An 8,798-nucleotide genomic window follows, 5' to 3' on the forward strand; every position below is an offset into this window, starting at 1 on the left:
TGCCCGAGGCAGGATTCGAATCTGCGACCGTAGCGGTCGCCCGGTTCCAGTCTGTAGCGCCTAGAACCGCACGGCCACTCCGGCCAGCTGTGTGTGGGGGTCAGCGCCCCGTAGGAAGGGGTGGCTTCATTGACGCCTTTTGTGCCGCCCCCTTGGGTCTTCTCGCGTCGATTCTGAGCGGCGGTGTACCTGAAGCGTTTTTCTTGGCCACTTATAAGAAAATGTGATTTCAGCGCTGGGCGTTGCCCGTATCTCGTGGTCGTGCGGTAGCGTTCTCGCTTCCCACGCCCGGGTTCCCGGGTTCGATTCCCGGCGGGGTCAGAGATTTTCTCTGCCTCGTGATGGCTGGGTGTTGTGTGCTGTCCTTAGGTTAGTTAGGTTTAAGTAGTTCTAAGTTCTAGGGGACTTATGACCACAGCAGTTGAGTCCCATAGTGCTCAGAGCCATTTGAACCATTTTTGAGCGCTGGGCGTTGCGGTCCCGATCTCCGTCGCAGAGGCGTCAAAAAGAAGGGGCTTAAGGTAGCCAAGAGGAGCTGTGACGACCTTCCTGTAGTATGACACGTACACGGTGGCGCTGGTGAGAACTGTGGTGACATTTGGTGTGCAAATGTGAAAGCATTAGCCCACCTTACACCTCATGTGAATTTCTGAGCTGTGGCCTTCTTTTTCGCACGTGTCGACACCTTGTTGTTTGAAGCGTGGTGAAGCTCGAGGGTGGTGTCGCAGGACGCCACGCTTTTGCATCGTTAGAGAGAATGGTCGTAGGCAGCTTTGAGCCAAATTTCATACTTCTGCTTCGCAGTGGGAGATAATTACGGGATTTGAAAGAAGTGATCCTTTTAAATCTGTGGTACGTGTTACACATTGATCGACCAATCCGTTACCGCCGCCTAGTTAATAGCTTCTCCGTTCACCTTACAAACGCTACAGTAGCGATTTTCCAGGGCATGAATTCGACAAGTCGTTGATAGGTTTCCGGAGTCATGTGGCATCAGCTGTCTGTGAATGCCAGGCAATTTCCGTAAGTTATGCACCGGTAGTTTGTTGATGCCGAGCAGGCGCCTGGTAACGCCCAATACGTATTCTATTGCATTCGTATCAGACGGATTTGGAGGTCGAGAGGTCAATATGAGTTCACTACCAACCTCCTATGAACTGCTGTAGCGCAATGCTGATTATATGACTGTGATCGTTATCCTGCTGCAAGATATCACAGTCGTCAGGGAAACATCAAGCATGAAGGGCTGCAGGTGGTCCGAAATAATGCTCGCGTCGTCCACAGCCACCTTAGTGCCTTCGATTACTACACTACTGGCCATTAAAATTGCTACACCAAGAAGAAATGCAGATGATAAACGAGTATTCATTCGACAAATATATTAAACTGGAACTGACATAAGATTACATTTTCACGCAATTTGGGTGCATAGATCAGTACCCAGAACAACCACCTCTGGCCGTAATAACGACCTTGATACGCGTGGGCATTGAGTCAAACAGAGCTTGGATGGTGTGTAAACGTACAGCTGCCCATGCAGCTTCGACACGATATCACAGTTCGTCAAGAGTAGTGACTGCCGTATTGTGACGAGCCAGTTGCTCGGCCACCATTGACCTGACGTTTTCAGTTGGTGAGAGATCTGGAGAATGTGCTGGCCAGGCCAGCAGTCGAACATTTTCTGTATCCAGAAAGGCCCGTGCAGGACCTGCAGCATACGGTCGTGCATTATCCTACAGAAATGTAGGGTTTCGCAGGGATCGAATGAAGGGTAGAGCCAAGGGTTGTAACACATCTGAAATGTAACGTCCACTGTTCAAAGTGCCGTCAATGCGAACAAGAGGTGACCGAGACGTGTAACAATGGCAGTCCATACCATCACACCGGGTGATACCCCAGTATGGCTATGAAGAATACACGCTTCCAATGTGCGTTCACCGCGATGTCGCCAAACACGGATGCGACCATCATGATGCTGGATTCATCCGAAAAAATGACGTTTTCCCATTCGTGCACCCAGGTTCGTCGTTGAGTACATCATCGCAGACGCTCCTGTCTGTGATGCAGAGTCAAGGGTATCCGCAGCCGTGGTCTCCGAGCTGATAGTCCATGCTGCTGCAAACGTCGTGGAACTGTTCGTGCAGATGGTTGTAGTCTTGCAAACGTCCCCATCTGTTGACTCAGGGGTCGAGACGTGGCTGCACGATCCGTTACACTCATGCCGATAAGATGCCTGTCATCTCGACTGCTAGTGATGCGAGGCCGTTGGGATCCAGCACGGCGTTCCGTATTACCCTCGTGAACCCACCGATTCCATATTCTGCTAACAGTCATTGGATCTCGACCAACGCGAGCAGCAATGTCGCGATACGATAAACCGCAATCGAGATAGGCTACAATCCGACCTTTATCAAAGTCGGAAACGTGATGGTACGCATTTCTCCTCCTTACACGAGGCATCACAACAACGTTTCACCAGGCAACGCCGGTCAACTGCTGTTTGTGTATGAGAAATCGGTTGGAAATTTTCCTCATGTCAGCACTTTGTAGGTGTCGCCACCGGCGCTAATGCTCTGAAAAGCTAATCATTTGCATATCACAGCATCTTCTTCCTGTCAGTTAAATTTCGCGTCTATAACACGTCATCTTCGTGGTGTAGCAACTTTAATGGCCAGTAGTGTATTACAGCTTCAATGGAAACCACAGTGGATGTTCCCTATAGCATAATAATGCCTCCGCTGGCCAGCGTCTGTGGCGTGGCGCATGTTTGGAACAAACAGCAGCCTGCGTGACAGCTTATCCTGCCGTGACCATCGAACTCGTTCATCAAGAAACGATCCACCCGAGCAGTCGACACGTTTCCATTGATCCACGGTCCACTCTCGATGATCTCATGCCGACTGCAATAGTAATTTACTAAGTTATTTGGTAACATGGTAACACGTAGGGGTCATCTGTTGCCGAACTCATGTTCATTGTGCGCTGTACGGTGTGCTCCGAAAAGCTTGTGCCTGCACCAGCATTGTCCCTATTGTCAGATATGTCAGGAATCGCCGCTACATTACAGAGCGGGTAACCCTGCGACCTCTGTGTTCTAGCTCGTCAAATACCCTGTCGTTCACTCATGATTTCACCTGCAGTCCCAGGCTCTAGGCCACAACAATAATATGCCCTTTGTCAAAGTCTCTTACGACAGTGGATTTCCCCATTTGTGGCCCGTATCGTCTCTAGAATAATTTCCTATTGTTCCCTGCTCCGCTAATCTGCCTTTTTCTTTCTTTCTTTCTTTCTTTTTTTTTTCTTTTTTTTTTTTTTTTTTTTACGATGCCCCGTGACCTTAGTGCCCCAAAGCGAAATTCAGTGGGACTGTGGGTAGTAATCAGAAATCTCTGGCTCGACAGTGTATGAAGACCATTTAACGGAGAGTTCTAAGACACTCTTATCTGTTCCCACTGAAAGAAACCCACGTCCAAAAGTAATACGCAGACCTCAAAAACTTCCCTAGGCCTTCCACAACACGTAATACATGTAATCAGAACCACCCTAACTTTTGCCACAAATGTGAATAAAAAATTCCCCCAGTAATGGAATAAATCACTGTTCCCAGCCAACTAGTTCACTTTCCTCTGGCTATAAACTGTATCTTGTCTCCTTCAGCTATGGCTGAAGGCAATCCCGGTTCAAAACAACCATCCTCCAGAACATTCATCGCTATAGATTACCATAAATAATCGGTAAATGATGTACATCTGTAATCGCAAATATGGATACTGCACCCCGAGTTACATTTTGGGCATTCGTTCTATTTCCCAGTAAGATATGTGCTGCTTATTTTCACTGTAGTAAAGAACTCATAGGCAACGGCCTTGCCACAGTGGATACTCCGGTTCCCGTCAGATCACCGAAGTTAAGCGCTGTTGGACGTGGCCAGAAATTTCATGGGTGACCGTCCGGGACGCCATGCACTGTTGCCATATTTCGGGGTGCACTCAGCCTCGTGATGCCAATTGAGGAGCTACTTGACCGAACAGTAGCGGCTTCGGTCAAAGAAAACCATCATAAGGACCGGAAGAGCGGTGCGCTGACCACACGCGCCTCCTATATGCATGCTCACCTGAGGATGACATGGCGATCGGTTGGTCCCGATTAGCCATTTGTGGCCTGACGACGGAGTGTAAAGAACTCATAACGTAGATAGTGATGTGTGTCATTCCTACCTCACATAAATTGGATTCGCGACAAAAAAAAATAATTGTCTCCATCACGATTTATAGCCGTGGTAGACGAACGCCATTGCAACGGGGAACAGGTGCAAACATTTTATTTGCACTGGCAAAGCTACTTCCGTCAAGTTATAGTACTGCAGCATTTACCGACTGAAAGCAGATCGGCCTTACTGACATTTCAGTGCTAGAACCTGAAAGCTGTTGCTGCAGATGTAGTATTAAGCAGTAAGAAATTCTGTGACATTTTAAGCTGTTGGAGAGCAGCCACATTTCCGCTTTCCACAGTACGACTTGCGACAAGTTTAGTACTAAGGAAAGAATTCTCAGATCCAGTGACACATAAAGGCCAGGAGTGCACTGGAGTGATTTTTTAAGCGTCATGGTAATTTTTCGCCCAGAAATGATTGATAAATAGAATCTGATTGATGCTGAAGCAATCCTGATGCCCGAATTCTATGTTCACGTAAGAGTTTACATCTGCCCATATGTGGTTATTGTGATAATTGGTGGCCGGCCGAAGTGGCCGCGCGGTTCTGGCGCTGCAGTCTGGAACCGCGAGACCGCTACGGTCGCAGGTTCGAATCCTGCCTCGGGCATGGATGTGTGTGATGTCCTTAGGTTAGTTAGGTTTAACTAGTTCTAAGTTCTAGGGGACTAATGACCTCAGCAGTTGAGTCCCATAGTGCTCAGAGCCATTTGAACCATTTTGACAATTGGTGTTTACAGTACCACTGAGGTGGCATGTCAAATTGGCAAACAGTGTCCTACGTACTTGCATATGTAAATTATTAGATTTCAGTGCAAGTGCTCAAAGTAGGCATGGATAACATATACATCCAAACCTACATAGTTGCTCCGCAAGCGTGGCGCAGCGTATCCTGTACCGCTACTTGTTATTCCGTTTCCTGTTACACTTGCAAATAGAGCGATGGAAAAACGACTATCTATATGTCTCCGTATGAGCCTTAATTTCGTGTATCTTATCTTCCTGGTCCTTATGCCCAACATATGCTGGCGGCAGTAGAATCGTTTGGCAGTCAGCTTCAGATATCTGTTCTCTAAATTTTCTCAATACCGCTTCTGGACAAAACGTAGCCTTCCCTCCAGGAATTCGCATTTGAGTTCTCGTAACACCTACGTAACATTTACGCGTTGTTCGAACCTACTGGTAACGAATCTGTCAGCCCGCCTCTTAATTGTTTCAATTTCTTCCGTCAATCCGACCTACTACTGAAGGATAAGTCGCACTAACGTCCTATATACGGTCTCCTTTACAGGTGATCCACTATTTCCTAAAATTCTCCCAATAAACCGATGTCGACCATTCGCCTCCCGTACCACAGTTCTCAAAAGTTCGTTCCATTTCATATTGCTTTGCAATGTTACACGCAGATATTTAAACGACTTAACTGTGTCAAGCAGGACAGTAGTAATACTGTATTTGAACATAACAGGTTTGTTCTTCCTGCTCATCCGCATTAACTTACATTTTTCTACATTTAGAGCCAGCTGCCATTCATCACGCCACGTGGAAATTTTGTCTAAGTCGTCTTATATCTTCCTACAGTCACTCAACTTCGACACCTTCCCGTTCACCAAAGCATCATCATCAAACAACCGCAGACTGCTGCATAACCTGTGTGCCTAATCATTTACGTGTGTATAGAAGAACAGAGATCCTATCACACTTCCCTGGGCCACTACTAACGATATTCTTGTCTCTGATGAACACTCGAGTTTGCGGACAGTATACTGTATTCCATTACTTAAGAAGTCTTCGAGGCACTCACATATATTTTAACTTATTCCACATGCTCCTCCCTTTAATTAACAGACTGCAACGGGGCGCCATGTCAAAAACTTTACGGACATCTAGAAATATGGAATCTCCCTGGTTTTCCTTCATCCATAGTTCGCAGTATGTCACGTGAGAGAAGGGGAAGCTGAGTTTCGCACGAGCGATTCTTTATAAAGCCGTGCTGATTCGTGGATTTAAGCGTCTCAGTCTCAAGGAAGTTTATTATATTCGAACTGAGAATATGTTCAAGGATTCGGCAGCAAAGCGAAGTTTGGGATATTGGTCTGTAACGCTCTACTTGCTGTATGAGTATATAAGGAAAGATTAGTCAGTAAGTTTGTCATTTAGTAATCGCATTTGAATGTTGGCTGTTTGTGAGAAAACATTGTATGCCTCACGTAAGAAGGAGAAACGTCTATCAAGTGGTGGTAGGAATGTGGAAGTCAAAATTGCGGTCCGTCGAGACTATAGTTTCTTGCTCCGTAGTACTACTGCTCGCACAGGTTGAAATATCATGACTCTCATCCGAACATGATGAGCTCAGGAGGAACACACACAATGCAATGCAGGATCTCAAGGGTCCCGTGCGACTAGTGCCTGAGAGGACACACACATCGTTGGCTTGACCATTCAGACTCGCAGATCCATATCGCATCCTTGAGTCAGGAGATGGGCTAATTTGCAGCAGGACAGATATCCATACTAACAGAAGAATGGCCTGGAGCGCCGGCCGGTGTGGCCGAGCGTTTCTAGGTGCTTCAGTCTGGAACTGCGCGACCGCTAAGGTTGCAGGTTCGAGTCCTGCTTCGGGCTTGGATGTGTGTGATGTCCTTAGGTTAGTTAGGTTTAGGTAGTTCTAAGTTCTAGGGGACTGATGACCTCAGAAGTCTCATAGTGCTCAGAGCCATTTGAACCAATTGGCCTGGAGCACCACGGACTGTCAACATGGCGACCAATGTTACAGTCCCCTCTTCATGCGGCGGTTGAGAGTGCTGTGGAGACAGTGGTGCGCCTAACGACAACAATGTACGCATGTGTGGTGCCACGTCGTGTTCTCGAACAAGTCTGCTTCAGCGTATAGCATCAGGATGGAACTATCAGTGTGTGGAGGCTCAGTGGAGAAAGGAATGTTATCAGACTGAATTCGACATCATCAAAGGGACAGAGAACGTGTCATGATGGTGTGGGGCTTCATTGGATACACAGCACGATCACTCCTGTCTACATAGTCGATAATTTAGATAGCAGTTGTTACATATCTTCCATTATCTTTCGCTGCCCAACTGGATTAGAGGCAATGTTGCTGCAGAAGTGTCAGTTGTATGTATTACATTTCAAACCAGCAAATAACCTACAAATTTAATCACGAATTGCTCCTGCCATACTACAGGGTGTCCAGCTCGAAAGAGGCTACACAAAACAAACATTTGCTTAAATTACTCTTAAAGGCTTTGCATAAAAATTAGGAAATGAAATTAAACGAACATGTCATATCTTGTTCATGGGGAAATAACGGTGAATCACAAAAGGTGCCGAAAGCGACCGCCGTCGCCTTGTAAACACAGTTGAAGACGCCGCTGCAGATTCTCGAATGTTGCTGCCAGAACCTCTGCAGTCATTGACTGGATTTCATGGATGATGTTCTCTCGTAAATTTTTAAAGTTGTGTGGTTTGTTCCTGTAGACCTTGTCTTTTAGGGCACCCCAGAGAAAAAAAGTCAGGTTGTGTTAAATAAGATGTCCTCGTGGGCCACAGTCGTTTCTAAATCACTCTGCTGGTGAAAAATGATTCGACCTTAGCCCTGGTCTCACGAGACATGTGAAATGTGGCGCCATCATGTTGGTAGCAGCCGAGGGTAAGTTTTTCATTGTCCAACTGGTCCACAGATTCCTGAAGCATTTAGATGTAAACTGCACATGTTTCAGTAGACTCGAAAGAAGTTGGTCCGATGATGTGCATGTGGATTTTCATTATACTGCAAACGTGTATGCCGAGAATTTACGTAGCCAGACAGATGGAACCATGTCTCATCACTGAACCATGTGTACTGCAATATTACTGGCCCCTGGGCATTAGATTGCTGAAACCAACGGCAAAATGTAATGCGTTTGTCTTTGTCGTTGACATTCAGCTCCTGAAAAACTGGAAACCTGTATGGACACATGCTGGCTTCCTTCGTAGCTCTGTGACATGTGCTTCGTGACATTCCACATTCCTGAGGATCGTTATTTCCCATCAGCCACTTTTTCTTCCAATAATGGCGGTCGTCCCGCGCCTTGAAGATCCAACACCGTTCCACTATTCTCCATCTTGTTTATTAACTTTTTTACGCAGTGTTACGGCCTACGGGCTTGCACACACCGTAAATGAGACGGATAAACTGCACATGCGAAGTTTACGATGCATTGTCTGAAGGTTGTGAAGTAACCTGATGAATATTTTCTCGAGATGGGCCATGTCGTTCTGTAAGTCGCTCAGGGCCCGCATTCAGAAAAATCAAGGCTCTGCTGAGCACCCAGGGTAGAGTGTTACGCAACTTGCAGGAGAGACTAGGATCTGAATAGACTCATGTTGTGAGCATTCAAGTAAATAGTAGAACCACTACTGAGTTATAGTAAAATATCTTACTTTTTCCTTGGACGTAGTGCAGGAGGAAAGGTATGTCCCACGTTGGCAACGAGCTAGTTGAACAAGATGACGATGATGAAACATTAGTGCAAAGAATCATGAGAGGAGGCTAGTGCTTGGTTTTACGGCCAAATCATTGAGGCGAA

General features: G+C 46.5%; 1 pseudogene; it reads left to right on the plus strand.

The window, feature by feature from the left end:
• The first annotated feature begins 3,856 nt into the window (after positions 1-3,856).
• On the plus strand, positions 3,857-3,974 carry LOC126200124 (5S ribosomal RNA; annotated as a pseudogene).
• Positions 3,975-8,798: the final 4,824 nt, after the last annotated feature.

This window comes from Schistocerca nitens, chromosome 8, assembly GCF_023898315.1.
Source record: "Schistocerca nitens isolate TAMUIC-IGC-003100 chromosome 8, iqSchNite1.1, whole genome shotgun sequence".
Taxonomy (NCBI): Eukaryota; Metazoa; Arthropoda; class Insecta; order Orthoptera; family Acrididae; genus Schistocerca; species Schistocerca nitens.